Below are 23,717 nucleotides of genomic sequence, written 5' to 3'. Positions count from 1 at the left end.
GAAATAGCAAAGTCATACCATATTAATCTCCACCACTCGATCAACTTTGGTCTTCTTATTCCGGATTTCTTTCCATGTTGCACGTCTAGAAAACTTGTTGCCTTTTGATAATATTTTAGGTAAATAAAAAAATTTGTTCAATACATTTGAATACTGTAAAGAACAGAGGAAATCAATTGCAATCTCCCAGCAAAACTTAGATGCTTAATTAGAAAGCCATGAATCAATTCTACAAGAATTTTTTGAATAAGAATATCACAATCCCCAGCCGAGAGCTTCTTTGAGTTAAGAGGAATCCTAAGATAACCGAAGTACTCCCTCCCCCATTTGATAAATGTAATTAAGAAAGAATTTTCATAATATTTCATGCTACGTACATATTCATATATACTTCCCTATTTTAATTTTTTTTTCTTTACTTCTCTTCATTCTTTCTTTTGGTCCAATATACATAACACGAGGTATACCTCTCTCTTTAGAAGTCTCAAGGTTTAATTGGGATTTGATATCCAGATTTTTGTATGAAAAAAGGGAAATTTTAGCAGCTAACTAAGTTGATACTCACGAATGTTTAAATAGATTTGTGTATGCAACATAATTTTATGGTATCTAAAGTATAATTTCTTCAAATTTGGCCCAAGTAGTATTTTAAGTACCAGTGTGTTAGGGATACTGGCCAAAATATGCTGAGGTTTTATCTGCCATCATGAAATATTTACTATTTTCAAATGGTTACTTGTGTGATTTGACTCTACCTAATTTTCAAAATAATTTGCAGGCATGAAGCCAAATTTATTAGAAAAATTGTTGAAGCGATTTTAAGGGAAGTCAACGGCACGTACTTATATGTCACACTCTATCCAATTGGAATGGATTCTCGCGTGCAAGCCATCACATCCTTGTTAAGGGTTGGAGTCGATGATGTCCGCATGGTAGGAATTTGGGGAATGGGCGGAATAGGGAAAACAACCATTTCTAAAGCCATATATAACCAAATGTTTCATAGTTTTGAAGGCAAACGTTTTCATGCAAATATTAGGGAAATTTTTAAGCAACTTGATGGTCAGGTTCGATTACAAGAGCAACTTCTTTATGATATATTGAAGATAGGCAAGATAAAGGTGAATAATGTTAATAGGGGAATTACTATGATACAAGAAAGCCTTCGTGGTAGAAGAGTACTTGTTATACTTGATGATGTAGATCAGTTGGAGCAACTCAATGCCATAGCTAGAAGTCGTGATTGGTTCAGCCTGGAAGTAGAATTATTATCACAACTAGAAACGAGCAATTGGTAAAGGCACTTGAAGTGGACGAAGTATATATAGCCGAAGAAATGTGTGAAAATGAATCTCTGGAACTCTTTAGTTGGCATGCCTTTAGGAATAGTTATCCCACTGAAGATTATATGGACTTGTCAAGAAGTGTTGTTGCTTATTCCGAAGGATTACCACTAGTTCTTGAAGTTTTGGGTTCTGTTCTATTCTCTAGGAGGATGCAGGAATGGAAAAGTGCAATGGAGAAATTGAAAAGGATCCCTAATGATCAAATTCAAACAAAACTTAGAATAAGCTTTGATGGATTAAGTGATAGTACTCAAAAGGATATATTCCTTGATATATCATGTTTTTTTATAGGAATGGACAAAAACTATGTTATACAAATATTGGATGCCTGTAATTTTTTTGCAGGGATTGGAATTAGTGTTCTCATTCAGCGGTGTCTTCTTTCAATTGATGAGAGAAACAAGCTCATAATGCATGATTTGCTCCGAGACATGGGAAGAGAAATTGTTCTTGAAGAATGCCCCAAAATACCAGGAAAGCGTAGTAGATTATGGTTGCATGAGGATGCACTTGATGTATTGGCAAAGCATGAGGTAAGAACTTCCACTATAACAAAAATAAAAAAATAAAAATTAAAGGATGATTTATAATTTACTGTAAATTATTAACCTATTTAAATCACCTCTGAAATTTAAATTATTGCAATTCATCCCTTAAGTTTAAGTTTCTATCTTGATTGGCTCCTTTAGTTAAATCCACCAATTAATTTGGATGGAAAGTATAGAATGTGCCATGCACTTGCATTTAGACCCTTCGAAATGACAAATTTGCCCCTAAACCTAGTGTGCAAAACTACATCATTACCCTACTAGTGTTTACAATCTATTTTGATAGATATATAATGGCCCTCTTGATCCAAAAGGTAAGAACACCGCTCCTCATGTTCTCCTATCACTCATTGTCGTTATTGATGTTCGTTTCGGAAGTTTTGTTTACATTTTGGTGGGTGGTGTGCTAAAGCAGATGTGTGTGAGGCAGATTGGAGGTGGGGGAACAATGAGTTTTCTTTTTCTTTGTTTATACCGAAGAAAAAGAAATGATTGGTTTGGATTCCAATATCTCATTTCAAGGGAGAAATTATCATTTCACGAGGCCCATATTTGACGGTGCAAACTATAGGCCGGTTACATATTACTTGCTTTGCGGTGGACACTACAACATGTTTATATTTCCTTTTTAGGAAAATATACTTATCCGTGTCGAACTTATATCGAATTTGCAAACACCTCCTCTCCCGAATTTTAAACAGTGACAATTGATTCTCCCAAATTACGCAACATGTACCTTCATTTTAACCCATATGTTAGCATTTTCTATTAAATTAGATAGAAGATTTCCCACGTGACTAATTTTGACTTAAACTGACTATTATACCCGGCATAAGATATGTGAAAAAAAGAATTTTAAAAAAAATTTAATTCATCACAGCTTGATCGTGGAGGTGGCCATGGCCAAACATCCACATCCTCCCCTAGCCTTGGAGACGCACGACCTAACCGTAAGTCTTCCTAGACCAAGGGCTAGGTTGTTGTCGTCATGGGGCTTAATTGTATTTTTACACATCTAATGCGGGGTATATTGGCAAGAAAATGTCAAATTGGTCATGCGAAGAATTTTTTCGTCCAATTTAATAAAAAAAATATTAACAGGGAGGGTAACTTAAAAGTGTTGCGTAGTTTGAGGGGGATGATTGTTACATTTTAAAGTTTGGAAGGTATTTGCAAATAGAGTGTTAGTTCAAGGGAATATTGATGCAGCGCGACTTAGTGGGCTGCAGCGAAGAATAACAATAAAGCAGCGAATATATAATTTTAGATCTTGAGTTTATCAATGATCTAAGAATTCTTCTCAAAACAATAGATACTCTCTAAAGTTTAAATGAAAAGAGGAATAAACTCAACTCTGAGTATTCTCATTAATCAAAATCAATAATAATCAACAACTGTTTTCTTTGGAGGCTATAAGCATATATTTATAGCCTAAAACCCTAAACCTAATAAAATATGACATAAATACCCCAAAAATCCTAAACCTAATAAAATAATGAAATAAAGATTCCCAAAACCTTAACCCTAATAAAATAACAACATAAAGTCGGCTAGAAAATAATAAAATGCGGAAAATAACATAATTTCCCCCATGTGCGCTCGAGAGCAGTTACTGGTGCGATCGAGCTCCCACCTACGCTCGATCCTGCGGTCGAGCGCAGTACCAGGGGGTCCTTTGAATAGGATCTGCATCATTCTCCCAATGTTTGAAAGAATTCGTCTTCGAATTTGGCCGATTCTTTCCACGGTCCTTCAGATGTCCAGTCAACTCATTCCACTCGCCCTTCCTCAAGATCAAAACAAGGCAACACCCCAAAATAAACGTGACGCTTCTCATCATCGAAATACCTTGATAGTTGTCAGGAAAGCCTCATACACCATTTGGCAATACTTTAGATTTGCTCTTCGTTCGTTCCTTCTCCCTTTCATGTGCCATGAAGATACTCAAGAATGGGTCAACCATTGTTTCCCTTGTGAACATATAATTTTCCTCATCCGCATAAAACTCACCAAAATCTTTGTTAGGAGAATTTAAAATATTTTCAACACCAAGGAAATCAACATAATCAACCTCTTCACCATTAAAATTAGACACTTCACCTGAAAGGTCTTTATCAATCTCTTCATAATCGCCAATATCATCAGTGGGTTCTTCATCTCCCAATGGGTCTTCTTCTTCGGGATAGAGACCACTAAACATGGGAAAAAACTCATCTTCTTCGTGTTCCTCTATGGGTCTTTCCTCTTCCCATGAGTCATCTTCTTCGGAATAGAGACCGCCAAACATGGGAAAAAACCCATCTTCTTCGTGCTCCTCCGTGGGTCTTTCCTCTTCCCATGAGTCATCTTCTTCGGGCTCCTCATCATAGGTTGGTGGGGAATCCCAATCCACGAATCCTTGCGAAGGATCTTCAACATCTTCTAGTCTGAACTCTTCATCATTGAATTCGGACTCCTAAAACTCTTCATCCACAGATTCTTTTTCCTCCTCCATAGAATATGGATTTGGTTTATGGATTTGTGGTTGGCAAGTAGGGGTCCAATTGGCCTGTTGTGGACTTTTCGCCTCACTCCATGTTTCCTTGAACACCTTTTTTTTTTGTAGAAATTTCCTATTTTCTTTGTCACAGCCATAAACCCTTGTCTCCAATTTTGTGACTTATGGCCCATGGTATAACTATGGGCAAGAAAGTGACCTGCATATATTTCAATAGTTTTTCCTAACTATTGATCTTCAATTTTTCTTCCCACTTCCTAGTTTTCTTCAGTTGTTGCCACCACGCACCAACTCTTCCCCGGAATGTATGTACCACCAAATAGACTCATTGTTCATCGGGCACTCCGTTGAATTCAAAAACCTCTTCAACAGCCAACACCCAATCCAGAAATTTGTCGGGTTCTAGATCTCTGTCGAATTTCAGAATTTTGAGTTCAAATCTACTTACCTGCCGATTGGCATGAGCTTGCGCAAGGTGCTGATGGCCGTGCTTTTGGCACTCCGCAAACGGGTTTCTAGATCCATTCTCATGTTGACCACACAAGTTGGATAATTGGGTAGTAAGGTCTTCAATTTGATCCCTCATAGCCCTGAATCGATCCTCCATGTGTTGCCAAGGTTCAGCGATAGATTTGCCTTCCGCCTCCACGAAACGCGGTCTTGGTTGACGACGACAATTGTTCGCCCCACCACTCATGTGCTTCAAACGAATCGCCGATTGCTTCTTACGTGCTGTTTCCGTATGCACGTACACCTCATTCATGTCTGCAAAGCGGTTGTTCCTCCTCATTCATAGAAAGTAACTGAGCTTTGATACCAACTGATGCAGTACAACAATAAAGCAGCGGATATGTAATTCTAGATCTTGAGTCTATCAATGACCTAAGAATTCTTCTCAAAACAATAGATGCTCTCTAAAGTTTTAAGGAAAAGAGAAATAAAAGAGGTATAAACTTCACTCTGAGTATTCTCATTAATCAAAATCAATAATAATCAACAACTGTTTTCTCTGGAGGCTATAAGCATATATTTATAGCCTAAAACCCTAAACCTAATAAAATATGACATAAATATCCCCAAAACCCTAAACTTAATAAATAACGAAATAAAGACTTTCAAAACCCTTACTCTAATAAAATAACAATATAAAGTCGGCTAGAAAATAATAAAATGTGAAAATAACATAATTCCCCCCATGTGCGCTTGAGCGCAGTTACGGGTGCGATCGAGCACCCACCTGCGCTCGATCATGCGCTCGATCTCAGGATCGAGCGCAGTACCCAAGGGTCCTTTGAATAGGATCTACATCATTCTAATCTGCATCAAATATGTGTAGTTTTCCCTTTCCTTTTTTTTATAAGTACATTAAAAAACACTCAACTTTAACATAACCACATTAAAATTGCATCACACAAATATTTTTATTATCAGGGACCATAAGCAGTTGAAGGTCTTACTTTAAAATTGCCAAGATTAAGTGAGGTGACTTTCAGTACACGAACATTTACAAAGATGGAGAGATTGAGATTACTCCGCCTTGATCATTTACACCTTACCGGAGATTACAAACATCTTTCTAAAGATTTAAGGTGGCTTCGTTGGCACAGATTCTCTCTAAAGTTTTTTCCCAACAGCTTTTAATCAAGAAACCTAGTTGCGATTGACTTGCGATATAGCAATCTCACACAAATTTGGAAAAATTCCAAGGTATATTATACTCATAACCATTAAACCATAAGTTTTGACATTTTGATACTAATATTTTGTTTCTTTCTTTTCTCTTTTGTTCAGGAACCGTTCGAGAAGTTGAAATTCCTAAATCTTAGTCATTCACATTACTTGGTTCAGACCCCTAACTTTGCAAGACTCCCTAATCTTGAGAAACTAATACTCAAAGATTGTACAAGTTTGTTTCAGGTTCACCAATCTATTGGAGATCTTAATAATCTTGTTTTGGTTAATTTGAAAGATTGCAGAAGTCTTCAGAGTCTGCCAAAGAGTTTTTATAGGTTGAAGTCTCTTCAAACTCTCATTCTTTCTGGTTATTCTAAAATTGACAATTTGGCTGAGGAGTTGGGGAAGATGGATTCCTTGACAACTTTTCTTGCAGATAACACTTCCATAAGACAAGTGCCATGTACCATAGTACAACTAAAGAACCTCAAATACTTGTCACTGCGTGGGTGTAAAGGATCACCATCTAAGTCACTCTCTTCACTATTTTGGTCTTGGATATTCTTGAAGAAAAGTCCCAGGCCAATCCATTTGTTGCCTGCTTCACTACAAGGCTTGAACTCACTAAGAGAGTTAAATCTTAGTAATTGCAATTTATCATATGATGCAATTCCTAAAGATATTGGGAGTTTACGTTCCCTACGATCTTTAGATCTACAAAACAATCATTTTCATAGCTTGCCATCGAGCCTTGGTGGTCTCTCGAAGCTTAAAATTCTCACTTTGGATAATTGCACAAAGCTTCAATCAATTCCAGATTTACCACCAAGTTTGAGTGTGGTGCATGCCTAAAACTGCATGGCGTTGGAAAGATTGCCAAATCTATCAAATTTCTTACATGTGGAAGCTTTGTACCTCACTAATTGCAATAAATTAGCAGAGATTCCTGGCTCGGATAAGTTGTTGAATTCCATTAGCGAGATTCAAATGGAAGGGTGCAGCAATTTAACAAATACTTTTAAACAAAGCATCCTACAGGTTCTCTCTCTCTCTCTCTCTCTCTCTCTCTCTCTCTCTACGTGTTTTTTATAGTATTGCTTATATACATAATGATTTTGGTGGTTATAGGAATGGACTTTGAATGGATTTGGTAGCATGTATGGCATTTTTCTCCCCGGCAATGATATACCTGATTGGTTTACGTATAAGGATGAGGGACGCTCTATATGTTTTGAAGTGCCTCGCATCATTGATCGTAATATTGAAGGGTTTGCTGTATGCACTGTTTATTCATCATGTAACAATGGCAAGATATGGTACGCTGATGATCTTCCTATCATTTTCGTACTCAATAAAACCAAGAGTACTTATCAAAATGAAAGGCCATTTAACATTACTCTAGAAATGTTGCATGAAGATCACATTTGGATATTCAATTTTGATGAACGTGAGGTCATTGATGTTAAGAAAATAGGGATTTGCCTAGTACACGACAAGGATATTGATGCAAAAATGATTCATTATGCCTCTACGTCGAATAAGGATTCTATTGTTGTTATTGACGATGGGGATGCGTCCATAGATCAGGTTGCAATCGAGTCTAAAAGAGGCCTGGTGATGATGAAACAAATTTGAGCCATGGTTGCTTTGACGACGATCGAGCGGCTAAGAGATTGAGGTGTGAACATAATCCTAATGATAAAGCAGAATCAAGCCATGCATGGTTGCTTTGATTATGGTTGAGAGCCTAAAAGAATGAGGTTTGAAGAAGGAAAGCTTATATCACAATAAGCAAGTGCATTTCGTGATTCTTTCTCATTTGGACCCTTTTGATTTTTTCGCTAATTATTTGAATTATGAATTTGGGTTTCTCGAGATTTGATCTATATTCAAAGATTTATGTATCATCTTTCTTTTCATCTTTTTTACATTGATTCTGAAAGTGTTTCAAAGATTTATTGAGGCTTCGGTGGAGTACTTTCAATCTTTGATTTGTTTTTCTGTCCTTTTTTGTGGCTACTTTTGGCATTTGTTCAGATATATCTATTAATTCATGTCTTAGTTTGCATATTTTTGTTATTGTTTTGACATTTTTTCGTTTTTGTGTCTGTATGTTTTGCAGTAGTTATGTTGGTTATAGAAATATTATATCAATTTAGTGATAATGGAGGAGAAATTATGCATGTGAAGCATCTTCTTGATAACAACCTGCCTTTTTCTCTCAAAAAATTTATAGGAAAAGAAACTCCTTTTTGCGGGCATTGAAGAATTTTGGTATCATGTTGGTGCAGTGGTGCCCTTTAACCATATTTAAAGGGCAGCTTTAAATATGAAAAAAAAGTCAGTAACTTTACATCTTTGTGAAAAAAAAGATATAAAGTCAGTGGTGCCCTTGTTCTTCTTTTTCGTCCAATTTCATATTTTTTGCAATTGTTATTGTTATTAAATAAGACATTGAATTGTCCTGCATCATTTGTAAAAAACGCTATGCTGATTGCAAAAACTTGTTTATCACAATTTATGCGGAATCAATATTATGAAGCAATAAACAATTCAATCACCCAAAATATATAAAGCAATAAAGAGTCAGACACATATATTTTCGTTACGAAAAGAAACCTTTTAGAAACCGATCTAAAAGTAAAACTTTTCCACGGCAACCAAACCTAGAAAATCATTATCAAAAGCTTATCTAGAGATTATAGACACTAGGAACACTTACAACCCTTTGCAAGACCTTGGCTCTGTAAGATCGACAAGCCTACAACGCGTCTCTGTGCTCATAATCTTCTTCAACGTGATTCTCCTTTACCGAACCCTTCCGATAGACTTCTCAACCGTAGATTTATCAAATGAATAACTAAGACTCTAAGAGATTCAATTTAACGCTCACCACATATGATCTCTCTTAGCACAACCTCCGGCAAACTCTCTAGGGGTGAAAATTCATGTCTCTCTCTTCTATAATGATGTATATATATCAGTACATCAAACCCTAAATCTAGGCCCATTAAAAACACGTTTTGGGGCATAATAGGTACGGAGTGTCCGGACAGGTTAATGGGCAGTCCGAATAGGGCTTTACAGAGCAAAAATATGCTTGCAGGAAAGCCTGTCCGGACAGCCTCGCACCCTGTCCAGACATGGCCTGTAGTGGGGAGAAAACAACATTCTGAAAATGTTGTCCAGCCTTGATCAACAGCTCTGATTGATGAGCGTTTGTGGTCCGATTGAGCTCAAATTTTGTAGGGACGTTCATGACACATGAATCTACATTATGAACGATGGAGATTTGATTCTGAGTATTCTATATTAGTGTTTGAGCCCGTGGACAGTAACCTCTGCATTTTGGAACTGACTTAAGCCAACACAAGAATTAACAAACTCTCCATTTGGCAATTCGGTGACAAAACCAAAATACCGAGCCAATAGCATCATCTCCCCATATTTACTCCTCCTTTTTTTCACAGAATGACAAAAGGTTTTCATGTTTCCTAAAACACTTCACAAAATACATTAAGGCATATGTGGAATAGTAATACAGAAATAAAACTAATGATCACTGATAACAGAACATGGATGAAGTAATGCAAGATCATGAAGAAACATCAGAAAAAATTCCCCCTAAATGTGTGACCCAATATCAACAAGGAAAAAATGTTTCAAGCAGGAGTATTCATAAGAAGAGTATATCCAATAAATGATCAAAAATTGCAGATTAGGAGAAACTCTTGTTGAATGTGCCAAAAAAAATACTCAAGCATGCAAGAATATTAAAAGATGAATAAACAAAATCATTGTTGCAACTCATGTCATGCCATTATATACCATTACTATTTATGCTATATGTGTTGTGTGTGATAAGCCACAATCAAGAATCAAGCAATGGACAAATATATATTGACAAAGAAAGCATATTAAAACTTCAAAACCATATGAAAGAAATTCATATCTTGTTAGCTTATAAGTCAAACCTTACTAGGGCGTAGTCACCCTCATCCAATATGCTCCCTGAGTCTTATAACAAGGCTTAGAACTACATTCGGAATTTTAATTACGGATGAGTCAAGCACAAAAAATTGACACAGTGAAAATCCCTTTTTGGAATATTTTGGCATTTTGCACATTTCACTTTAGATTTTCTCTTTGAGAACGTGTCTTTCATAAAAATTAAAGTACAAGACGTAAGGGTTTGAGTTGGAATTTATAAGTTTTAGGTTCAACCAGCATTTGGTCAATTTTAACCCACAAAAAAAAATTCATCATATGCATATAGTTTGTTCAACATAACAAATTGTCATGGATTAACATTCCTTTTTGAAGCTTAAGTGCATATAGATAGCATAAATGAAATGTATCACAATAACACATACTTGAATGGATCAATGACAGTTCATTACAAAGATAATCAACTCAAGCATGATAAGGATACTCCATAGGTACATAAATTAAGAGGATTTCCAATTAAGCAATTAAAGAGCATTTGAAGCATATATCTATCTTATTAGCACAAATAAACCACAATGAAGGACAACAAAGAAAAACAACATGTTTGAATTGAGATTACAACAGGCAATACATGAATGTTCTTTAGCATTGAATTTTCATCACATCTTATAGGTCCACTACAAAATAATGATTTGGTTTAATAACTACTTCTAGGTCTTCACAAGACATTACACATTCATAAACACTTGATTAGCAAGTAGACAAAAATCTTGGTGGTACGCAGACAACATCTCATCTATAAGCCTTTCAAAGATCATAACATATGAATTTATTAAAAAGTCCTTTATGAATATGCCTCATAACAAGAATCTCAAAACAAACATGTATACACTCTTCACACAAAAAGTGTAGCAACAACAAAAAATTGCAATGCAAAAACTAGAAAGCCAAAAAAAAAAAAAAAAAAAAAGTGCAAAGTAGAGAAAAACAACATGCTCTAGGATTTTAAAAAATAAGCAAAACAACCATTCCTAGACATGCTATTTACTCACCTAAATTTATGTCAGATCACTACCACTCCCCTTTAATGGGTGAATGGTATAATCCTTCCTAACCCAAACCTTCTTGAAAGAAGGTGTAGAGACGTGAACATTTTCAATGTTGTCTAATCTAGACAAACCTCCCATCATCATTGTGCATAACCCCAAAGGTTCTTTCCTAGAAACAGAATTTTTATTTTTATGTATATGAGGTTTCGATTTAAAGCAATTGTGTCGAATGTAACCAACTTTTCTACAATGATGACAAGTAGGGATAAACCTTTTAGGAGGTAGATTCCTAGGAGGATGGACGACTCTATACTTAGGGTAAGATACACAAGGTTCAATATGAATTTTCTTAACTTTCTTACCCTGCGAGAACGAGGCAGCTGCTGTTTTTCTTTTAACCAAAGAGTCTTCTACTTTTTCTGATTTAACAAATATTATCTCGGAAAACAAAGTAACATGACAATCAAAACTTAACTCAAATTTATCACAATCAGAATTCTAAGTATGCAACATTTTCTCAAGAGAATTGTTAGAGAATTTTTCCAATTGAGTTTCTGACTCTTTTAATTTATTCTCTAACAAATCAACTTTAGAACCTAAAACAAAATTTTTAAATTTTAAAGAATTAATTAAAGCATGTGATTCAGACAATTTAGTAACAATAGATTCTTTCACATGTTCAAGATCTTGAAAATCCCCCAAACAATTTGTGTATTGATGTCTCAAAAGAGTGAATTTTTACAACAAATTGTTGAAGGATTTTATACGATCATATTCCACTTGAGAAGTATTTATAGCAAACAGGAGTCAACAGATCTCACTCAGGAATTTAATCCAAACAGAGTGAACCCGCTTTGATACCAATTGAAAAACGCTATGTCAACTCCAAAAACTTGTTTATCACAATTTATGCGAAATTAATACGATGAAGCAATAAACAATTCAATCACCCAAAATATATAAAGCATTAAAGAGGCAGACACAGATATTTTGATTATGAAGAGGAAACCTTTTAGAAATCGATCTAAAAGTAAAACATCTCCGAGGCGACCAAACTCAAGAAATTACGATCAAAAAATTATTCAGAGATTACAGATACTAGGAATACTTACAACTCTTTGCAAGACCTTGGCTCCGTAATATCGACAAGCCTACAACTCGTCTCCTTGCTCACAATCTTCTTCAACGTGATTCTCCTCTACCGGACCCTTCCGATAGACTTCTCAACCGTAGATTTATCAAATGAATAACTAAGACTCTAAGAGATTCAATTTAACGCTCACCACATATGATCTCTCTTAACATAGCCTCCGACGAACTCTTTGGGGCGAAAATTCGTGCTTCTATCTTCTATAATGATGTATATATATCAGTACATCAAACCCTAGACTTAGGCCCACTAAAAACACGTTTTTGGGCATAATAGGTACAGGGTGTCTGGACAGGTTAATGGGCTGTCCGGACAGGACCTTGCGAAGCAAAAATATGCTTGCTGGAAAACCTGTCTGGACGACCTAGCACCCTGTCCGAACATGGCTTGCAGTGGGGAGAAGACAGCATTTTGAAAATGCTATCCAGCCTTGATTAACAATTCTCATCGATGGGCGTTTGTGGTCCGATTAAGCTAAAATTTTGCAGAGACGTTCATGACACATGAATCTACATTATGAACGATAGAGATTTGATTATGAGTATTCTATATTAGTATTTGAGCCTATGGACAGTAACCTTTGCATTTTGAAACTGAATTAAGATAAAATAAGAACTAACAATTTGAATTTGGAGGGCACACTAGAAGGAAAACTAGTGAAGCAACATACAATTTAACAAAAGCAGTTCTTCACCAATCTTTAAACAAAGTATGAATGGAGAATAGTCCTAGTTTTGTTCAAAGTATTGCATTTGCTTAACAAGATGTCTCTTTTGAGTTAATGTAAGCCTAGACTTTTCTTTAAAAAAACATTTTATGATGCGTTAAAAGAGTAATTTTACAAAAAAAAATTGAAACAATCCTAACATTGGCAAAGAACAAAATTGTGAATAACTATTATAAGGATTTGGCACAAATTAAGTCTTTTATGCCCTTCAATAAGATGACGATACATCATACATCATTGTGGAACACCAAACGTAATAAACTTTAAGACACCATATTTTTGTTTAACTCATTGTATTAAAAAAAAAAAAAAAATTATTAAAGTAATAATTAAGTAACTTTATATCTTTCTATATGATTAAACTTTTGGGACAAGTGCTAATTTACATCTTGATTTGTGAAGGGAAGCTGTTAGGTATATAATTATATGAAATTACATCAAATATCAATTATTTTAGAATCATTTTTAAAGTTGTAACAAAACAATAGAAAATTTATAATTTTTTCTTAGTTGAAAAATAGTCTATGGAGATGGAACTCCAAATATTCTTACCGCTGCTTCCTAGCTAAAGGATCATTGACCAATAAAGTAGGAAAATGGATACGGGGATTGAGAAAGTAGTGATTATTTATATGTGCTACTAATACTGTGGTGCGATTTTGACTCTTGAAAACGACGTAAAGCCGGAATTTATGGTCACGTTCGAGAAATTATGCTAACATAACCCATAGTTAAAGGACAGAGTTAATTGGGTTCTTATTTTTATTTAGGATTTATTAATTAATGAGAGTATTAGTATTTAATTCTATGTTTTATTTCTTTTATTTTTCTTAGCAATTCTATGTTTTATTTAAATTTTAAAGAGTTGTGTTATTTTGTAATTTAAATAATGGGCCTAGTCCAAAGTTAGTCAAATTAGATTTAGGATTTTTGTTAATGAGTCTGTTTAAGTATGGTTTTGTACACTAATAGAGACAGTATTAACGAATAAACAAATTTTGTTCTTTTGAAGTGCGACTCTTTTTTCTCTTTTCTCTTCATCTGGTAGTGACACTGCTAAATTCTTCTTCTTTTTTGGATTGTGTGATTTTAATCCCTTTTCTTTTCCACTATTTGAATTTGGAGGGCATATTAGAAGGGAAACTAATGAAGAAATCCAATGTTTAGTGGAAGCAGTACTTCACCAATCTTTAAATAAAGTATGGATCGAGGATAGTCTTAGCCTTGTTCAAGGTATTGTACTTGTTGAACAAGATGTCTCTTTTGAGGTACTTATAAAAAAAATAATAATAATAAAAAAGGATGTCTCTTTTGAGTTAAGGGAAGCCTGAAATTTTCTTTAATATATATATATATTAGGATGTGGAAGCATGTTGAAATGTTAGTTAAGTTGGTTTGTTTGTTGGAAGCATATATGGCTTGCTTGTTGGTGGTTTGCTGGTAGCACTAGTGTTGTTGCGTGGAAAATGCCTCTCCTTGCCTCGTATGGTGCCTTTTGAGGGAAATAAATGATAAACAAATTTGAGGACTGGGAGAGGATATTGAAGGAACTTGAGTCATTTTTCTTCTATATTCTTTATCTTTGGATAGTACTTCTATTTATTTCTCCCTTGGTGCTCAATTATCAAGATTTTATTGTTTCTTTTTCTCCTAGCTACCTAGTGTGTATTTTAGTATACTTGAGATGCCTTACAAAAAATCAGAATTTTTTTTAAAAAAAAAAATATTTCCATTCAAATCATATTAACCTATAAAAATTAATTTTTACTCACAACATAAAAATATATGCAAAAAATTAATCTAAAAATTTGACTTTTTATGAAGTTTCGACACCAATGGGACCTCGTTAGGACTCGCCATAAACACACAAGCACTTCTTCTAGCCCGATGATGTCCCAGTGATATCCCAATTATCGAGTCCTGGCGAGTTCTCAACCAAGTCTCGGTGATTTCGAACCGAGCTCCGATCAGGTTCTAGCAAGTCCTAGTGGTAGCCCCACTAGGTCTCGATGGTGTCCCAACCAGGTCCCGGTAGGGTCTTGATTGTGTTCTGACCGAGTCCTGGCGGGTTCTTGGCTGTGTCCCAACCGGGTCCTGACAGTGTCTCAACGGAGTCTTTGTGATTTGAGAATAAAAAGTTCAAACTCTAAAAATGATTTATGATTTCTAAAAGTAGAAATCATTTTATAGAAATTAAATAAACTTTTTCGGTCAAACTAAAAACATTTTCTATTAACTATTATTTTTTCGTTACATTAAACACCAAAAAAATAAGAAAAATATTTACACAAATCGTTTTAGGCTTAAATAAAGGTAGCCTTAGTTAAAAATAGTCTATGAAGATTGAACTCGAAATATTCTTACCGCAGCCTTGTAGACTTCTTTGACCATATTCTGCTCGTGATATTGCATAGGGAATGTGCCAAAACATGAATTTGTGAATGTTTTACTCAAACCAAAAACTGACCTCAAAATACTGGCCTCAAAATCTGAAATAAAAGTAATTTGTAATTTTCGGTGTTGGAATTTATCTTCATGCTAACGACATCCGTTTAAATGATTTACAATCATAAGATTTTGTTTCAAATAGCAAAGAGACAATGTCACAAGGATAGTGACATTTTGTTTGAGAGTAGAAATTTTAACATGGTTAAGAGTCTAGAAATTTGTCTGATGCATTTTCCTCCTTTTGTGTAGACATGTAAAAAAAACAAAAAAAAAGTTTTAAAATTTGTTTGGGCATTTTTGTCTCTTGAATATGTTAATTACTTTTTTGCCCCTTCTAAATTGTAAGGAGTTGAAAGAATTCATCTGATCCACAGTAATTTTTCTTGTGCCCGTGTAGTTACCGTTATACCTTTATAGATTGTAAAGAGTTGAACAATTGTTTTAAGACGCTTTTGTCTTTTCATCTAAAGCGGTAGAGCCAGCTAGAGAGTCAGCTAGAGAGTTTAATGGCTCTTTGAGATTGTGGTTTTCATAAGTGTGATTTTAAAAATAGTGTTTTTGAAATTACTATTTTTTAAAAATCGCAAAAATATTTAGTAAAATATGTTAAAATATATATATATATAATGTGCAATCGTAATTTTGGTTTAAATTTTTTTTTTTTTTTTTTTTTTTAAATAAGCACCCCTTAACCTTCTTATAAAAATTGCATATTTGTTTTTTTATTTTAGATTAAGTGTTTTTTAAATTGCAATGTCAAACGCCTTACGCAATCTAAAATGCACATTTAGTGGAGCTGACCAGACAGTCTTCTACGAGTAATTCTATAAGTCTTCTTAAAGTCCTCCTAAAATCATCCAAAATGTGATGTGCCTTTTAAAATCACCAATGGATCAAAGTTCAATACATCACATATCAAATTCAACAATAATTTTAAAAGCCACATTATATTTGAGAGAACTTAAAAATAACTCTAGGAAGACATATAACATTACTCGTCTTCTACTAGCTCAATTTCTTCACCATCACTCTGCAAAAGAAAATCAACCTTTCAATTTTTCATGGGCACCGAACGTTACTGTTATATCCTTTATAGATTGTAAAGGGAAGGAGTATTCTTTAGGTGTTTTTGACCTTTTCCTTCAACATCTGTACAACTTCTAGAATTTAAACAAACGCTCGATTTTTATTTTTTATTTTTTCCTTTGCTGTCCATCGTCTTCTGTAACTGCTACAGTGAGAGAGTGGAAGAAATCTGTGTAATGAATTTGTTTTGAGGGAGTGAAAGGGCGAGACACTGAGGCGGGAGAGACAGAGGAGCGCTCCTATTTCTTTCTTATAAATGATTCATTTTCTCTCTATTCTTCTTCTACCCTCCTAATTTCTAAAATTATTATTCAATTTTTATATCTATAAAAAAATAAAGGAAAATAATAAAATTCATTTATTTTTTCAACTGTTTTCTAACCATCTCCATTGTAAATAGATGAATTCATCATTGAATTTGTGTACCGTCCACATGAGTCCACAAATCTAATAATTATTCTATTGAAATTAAGTAAAAAAAATATTAAAAAAATAGTTTAAAGATAGGGTTAAATACTAAAAACCCCATAGGGTTTGAAGTCTTTATTTTTTGCCTCCTAAATTTTCATTTTTATCATAAGAGGTACATGTGGTTTTCATAAAGACGAAAATAGTACTTCCGTTAAAATTCCAACCAAAACTTTAGGGAACGCCACGTCAGCACCAATCACATTGCGCCACGTGTTGTATAATTAATTTTTTGAATTTTTTTTTAAAGAATTAAAAATATTAACAAATTATTTTTTTTCAAAAAAAAAAAAAATTAAAAATTAAAAATTTTGGGGTGGCCGTAATCACCCCCTTGACCATTGTAAATGATAAATACTCTCATAAGATAATTTACAGTCTTATCCCAACAGACTCAAGATAACAAGCTATATTTTAGATTATAGCTATCGATTGCGGACGGAGAGACATATGGAGGTGGATGACTAGGAGAGACCTTGATTGTGAGTTTATATAGCCCACGATCATTTAGGCCTTGAAGAAGAATTTTCCCTGACCCCTGTTCCTTTACAAAAAAATACCAAGGATGAAACTCAATGAAAGTATTGGTTTCAAAAGTGAATTTATGAACAGATAGTAAATTTTTTGTGATGGATGAAACATGTAAAACATTTTGCAACAAAAAAGATGCATTAGGAGAGGATAGAAGGGTGTCACCCGTGTTTTGAATAGTTAAACCCGTACCATTACTCATATGGACTAGGTTAGATCCGGTGTAGTTGGATCGGTGATTGAGATTATTGAAATCGGATGGGGTACCAATTTTGGTCTAGGCCGCCTGATGGAGCAGAGAAGTTGGCTTGCATGATGGGATGAGGCTCTCGGGTGGTGATATGCTCTTCATAGTGTTGATAGCAATCAATTGCAACATGACCCAAACGATTACAAATCTGGCAAAGAGGACGTGTGGATGAGGAGCCACGACCATTTGGAAAGGAGCTATGATAGCATCCACTGTGGAGGGAGGAGCCACAGCCAGAGTTGTTGAAGTAGCCTCCACGGTTGCCACGCCCACCGCGGTAAGGTTGGTTTTGGGAGACAAAATGCACGGCTGCCATTGATGAAGGGCAGTAGGTATTAACGCGAGGGGAAAAAAAAATATATGTAGGATAAAAAATTGCGAAAGGAGAGAAAAATTGATGTTAGTCTTTTGGTAGCTCTGATACCATGTAAAGTCAGAGATTTTGAATATTTTCCACCTTACTTTTAGCATAGGCTAATGATATTTATAATATAAATCATTACAATTCAAATATATAAATTCTCTTTGAGATAAGAGATAATCTCTTTGAGCTAAGAGATAATGTAATCTATCTATAGAGTTTTAAATATGTAATTTATTGGGGAACGCTTGGGCATCTAGCTTTTCGCATTTCTTTAAATGTTTTGTCTAGATTTAATTTACCAGTTTCTTCAAATAATCAGTCTTTGACATGCTCTGCTTGTCACATGTCAAAAAGCAAACAACTTTCTTTTTATTTGTCCTCAACATGTGTTAATCATCCTCTTGAATTGATATATACGGATGTTTGGGGACTAGCTCCTATGTTTTCCACAAATGGCAATAAATTTTATGTTTCATTTTTAAATGCTTATAGTCGTTATACTTGGTTATTTCCAATATCTCACAAAAGTGATGTTTGCTCTATTTTTCTTAAATTCCAAAAATATGTTGAACGGTATTTTAACACAAAAATAAAAACCATTCAATCTGATTGGGGAGGCGAATATCGCTCCCTCAACAAAATTCTCACAAATTTGGGTATTTCTCATTGTCTCTCTTGTCCACACACACACCAACAAAATGGTGTTGTGGAGCGCTAACACCATCACATAGTCGAAACTGGATTAGCTCTACTCTCTCATGCTCATGTTCCATTTGAATATTGAGAACAAGCTTTTCAAACTGCATGCTATCTCATAAATCGCATACCCACACCTCTTTTAAAAAATTCATCTCCTTATGAAATTTTATTCAAAGATTCTCCGGATTACACACTTTTACATATTTTTGGGTGTGCTTGTTGGCCAAATCTTCGTCCATATAATTTTCATAAACTGCAACCTTGATCTATGCAGTGTATTTTTTTAGGTTATAGTATATGTCATAAGGGTTATCAATGTCTCAATCTCAAAGCTAGTCGTCTATACATATCTAGAGACATTGTTTTCGATTATAAATATCATTAGCCTATGCTAGATTAAAGCAAGGTGGAAAATATTCAAATATATAAACTTTCTTTGAGATAAGAGATAATGTAATCTATCTATAGAATTTTAAATATGTAATTTATCATAATCTAAAATACAGCTCGTTATCTTGAGTCTGTTGGGATAAAACTGAAAATTATCTTATGAGAGTATTTATCCTTTACAGCCATTTGGTGGGTGGCCGAGCTACCCCCATTTGGCCAGTCATTCCATGCACAAGCCCTCCCTTGTAAACAGCCTGTCTTCTTTCGCCTTTCTCAACCTCAACCCCTACTTTCAGATCTCCAGCTTGTGGCAGGACAACCACCAGTTGGCAATCAACCACCATTGCTTCAGACAAAGAACCTGAGCCACAATGTGTTACAAAGCATCCCACATAAGGGTGCCTCAAAATCAACTGCTACTGAACCCAATCCCCATGAGCAACCCCTCTTCCCTTCACCCTCTGTTCAAACCCTTCTGGCAATGTAGATTCAATTGTATCTACACCTATTGGTGGTTTCAGAGCAATGTGAAAAGGCATGCATGTTAGCTCAAAACCCAGAACCAATTCTTGAAACCGATCCTTCTTTAGAATGCATTCGCTTCCAAATGCACAAAATATCACAGTTTTTTCCTTGAAACTATCCAGCCACTTTGCCCATTTTTCCTTGAAACCGGCCAGATGGGGTGGCTCGGCCACCCCATTGCCAAAGGAGGTGGCTATCCCCAAAATTTTTATTTTTATTTTTTGAAAAAATAATTTTTTAAATATTTTTAATTCTTTAAAAAAAATCAAAAAATTAATTATAGGACATATGGCGCAATGTGATTGGTGTTGATATGACATTCTGTTAAGTTTTGAACGGAATTTTAACCGGGATACCATTTTCATTTCTATGAAAACCACAAGTGCCTCCTGTGATAAAAATAAAAACATAGGGGACAAATCATTATTAAAATAAAATAATTGTGTAACCCTTAAAGATAATTGTGTAACATGCCTTAAAAATAAATCATTATTAAAATAAATAAAAATCTGCATTTATGCATTGTTATAGTTGAAGGTTGTTAGTTTCGGCTCCTCATCATTTAGAAATATAATAATGTAATCTTTACTACTTTTGAAACTTTAAGAGGGAATACTATAACATTGTCGCAAAGAACAATATTTAATTTGATAAAAGATGATATATATATACATTAGCTTTAGGGTTGCATCAATTTCTTTGACCAACTAAGTAAGCAAAAGAGGACGCGAATCTGCGGAAAATGAGGATGGTACGTGTATGCTCATGAATCATGATTACAATATTAAATCAAATATTCATAAGGAATTTTAGGATGAATGCAATGAATGGAAGTGGGGTAGCTAGTACTATTGTGGAATCAAATGAACAACTGACCCTTGAATAAATAATGCAGAAGCCCCCAGTATGCCTCTTTGAAATGTATATATATCCTTTAGGGTTATTTAATGTAGTTATGTTGGGTTGTAATGTTGTATGATAAATAAAGCATCATTATAAAACCATTATTGACTTGTTCATGATTTCCTTTGGAGTCTTTTCAGCTAGCGTGGATTGTTATTATTGAAAAGATGGACTGGTTTGGCAACAGTTGACACCATTATTTTTTCTTTATTTTTTTAAAACTAGATCAAAGAATCATATTCGAACTAGATGATGAGGTCAGAGGGAAGCCTAGACGATGAGAACTGTAAACTCTTTTTTAAATTCGATTGAGTTATAGCCTAATCTAATTTTATTAGAACATTGGTTCAACACATGTCGATTAATACTAATAAAATTAAAGATTTTTATTTTAAAAGTTAAACTCTCGTTCTAATACATGTCTAATCGGAATACATGTCTAATCAAGTTGAGAATTCTTTGAGAGTATAACCACCTCCACTTACATAAAAAAATACTAGCAAGTCATGACTTTGAACAGTGACCAATAAAGAGGAAAAATGCAAACGCGGGATTGAGATGGTACGGTAGTGAATATTATATGTGCTAATGGATCCGCGGATCTTGGGTTTTTCCCCTTAATTTCCTACTTTTTCTTAATTTGTTGGACTTTGTGCGATTTTGACTCTTCAAAACGACGTAAAGCCGGAATTTATGGTCACGTTCAAGAAATTATGCTACCATAACCCAGAGTTAAGGACAGAGTTAATTGGGTTCTTATTTTTATTTAAGATTTATTAATTAATGAGATTATTAGTATTTAATTCTAAGAATTATGTTATTTTGTAATTTAATCCAAAGTTAGTTAAATTGGGTATAAGGATTTTGAAGAGCATTTCCAATGGAGAAACCATATTTTTAAGTAAAATAACTCTTCAAAACTCACTTTTATTTAGTTTAACTAAGCTTTTTTTAAATGTCTCTACATCCGATTAGTCATATTTCTATCTATTCTATTAAAATATTATTAAAAGTAATAAAAGTTTTGGGCAAAAAAAGAATATGTGAGAGGAAAAATGGAAAAAAAATTTGGAAAAAAAAAAAAACTTGCAGAGAAAAAGTAGGAAAAAGATAAAACAAGTGAGAGAAACAATGAAAAATAAAATAGCTCCCTTAAAAAGTGCTGCTACATTTAGCTTTTCTTTTAACTTTTTCAATCAAATATCTATTTTACATTTTTTTTTGGTTAATCCATTAATGTAGAAGTTTTTTTAAACATTTGAAGAGTTATTTTAGATAAAAGTAACATTTGGCTCTTTCATTAGAAATGCTCTTAATGAGTCTATTTAAATATGGTTTTGTACACCAATAGAGACGGTGTTAGTGAATAAACAAATTTTGTTCTTTGAAATAGTGTTAATGAATAAATAATTTTTTTTTTTTTTTTTTTTGAAGTGCGACTCATTTTCCACTTTTCTCTTCACATGGTAGTGAAATTCTGCTAAATTTCTCTTCTTTTTGAATTGCGTGATTTTTAATTCCTTTTCTTTTCCACCATTTGGATTTGGAGGACATATTAGAAGGGAGACTAATAAAGCAATTTATTGTCTAGCATAAGCAATTCTTCACCAATCTTTAGATAAAGTATGGATGGAGGATAGTCCTAATTTTGTTCAAATTATTGCCCTTGTTGAGCAAGATGTGTCTTTTGAGTAAATGTAAGCCTGAAATTTTCTCTAAAAGGAAAATTTTTTGATGTGATAAAAGAGTAATCTTACAAACAAAAATTGAGACAATCTTATCCCCGGCAAAGAGCAAAATTGAGAATAACTCGAGAACTTAGCACAAACTAAGTTTTTTATACCTTTCAATAAAATGATGACACATCATCACAAAACACCAAATATAATAAACTTAAAAAGACATATTTTTCTTTAACTCATTGTCAAAAAAAAAAAAAAAAAAAACAAGATTTATCTGTAAATTATAAAATTTGAACTTAATTTCTCGTTTATCTGTAAATTTCTCATTTAAAAAATAAATAAATAAATTGAAGAAAGACATTGCAACTTGGGGCTGACCCGGGTAAAGCCATAAAAACATCATGGAGAACGACTAATATGCCATAAAAACAGAAAGGAAAGGAAGAGGAACTTGTCTTAACTTCTTACACAGGAAAGAGAAAACAAGAAAGAAAGGAAGTAAGCGGGACACTTTCGTTTCCCTTTGTGATATCAACACATGGACCAAGTTGTTCACGCGTTCAAATTGGATCACCAATTTCCACGTTCAACGATCGATGGGCATAAATAATATATTTGGATCACTCTTTTCCACGTCATTTGCCATTTTCCACTTCTCACCAACTCTCAATCCTTAGGTCATGGCTGCCACTGCCTTCCCCTCTTCATCTTCATCTTCTTCCTTCCATTCCAACCGAACTTACGATGTTTTTTTGAGTTTTAGAGGTAAAGACACGCGCAAAAATTTCACTGACCACCTCTATTTCACTCTCGACAATGCCGGAATCAAGACCTTCAGAGATGACAACGAACTCCGAAGAGGAGAAGATATTTCATCCGAATTGTTGTCGGCCATCGAAGGGTCTAAAATTTCTATTATCGTCTTTTCTAGGGACTATGCGGCTTCTACGTGGTGCTTGGAGGAACTTGTAAAGATCATGGAGTGCCGAAGAACGGTGAGGCAGTTCGTTCTGCCTATCTTCTACGATGTTGAACCATCGGATATGCGCTACCAAACCGGTAGTTTTGCGCAACCATTTTCGAAACATGAAGAGCTTTATTTGTCAAACATAGACAAGGTACTCAGGTGGAGGAGTGCTCTAAGAGAAGCTGCTAATTTGTCAGGGTGGGTTCTAAAAAACACAGCGGATGGGTAAGTGCTCACTAGCGGATCATTTTTATATCTTTCACTTTGCTCCTTTAGATTTCAAAAATTTGGTGGACAAAATAATGTTGATTAATCAAGTTGAATTAATCTCGATGAGCGACGATCTTGCATGGGCTATTGAAGCGAGTGGAGAAGAGTTTTTCAATAATATGCCTTGCTTCCAGGGATTTAATTGAAACAAGAAAAAAGTATAGGGAATTATAAAATTCTTGATGACCGTACATA

General features: G+C 34.3%; 1 protein-coding gene and 1 pseudogene across 1 annotated transcript in view; one reads left to right on the top strand and one right to left on the bottom strand.

Moving 5' to 3' along the window:
- Nucleotides 1-23,717, bottom strand: part of LOC132182863 (disease resistance protein RPV1-like) — a 107,453-nt gene that overhangs the window by 6,576 nt on the left and 77,160 nt on the right. The gene's annotated exons all lie outside the window — the stretch shown is intronic.
- LOC132180557 (disease resistance protein RPV1-like) lies at nt 870-6,917 on the top strand (annotated as a pseudogene).

The sequence above is a fragment of the Corylus avellana genome, chromosome ca5 (assembly GCF_901000735.1).
Source record: "Corylus avellana chromosome ca5, CavTom2PMs-1.0".
NCBI classification, from domain to species: Eukaryota; Viridiplantae; Streptophyta; class Magnoliopsida; order Fagales; family Betulaceae; genus Corylus; species Corylus avellana.
This window is presented reverse-complemented; position numbering and strand designations above follow the sequence as displayed.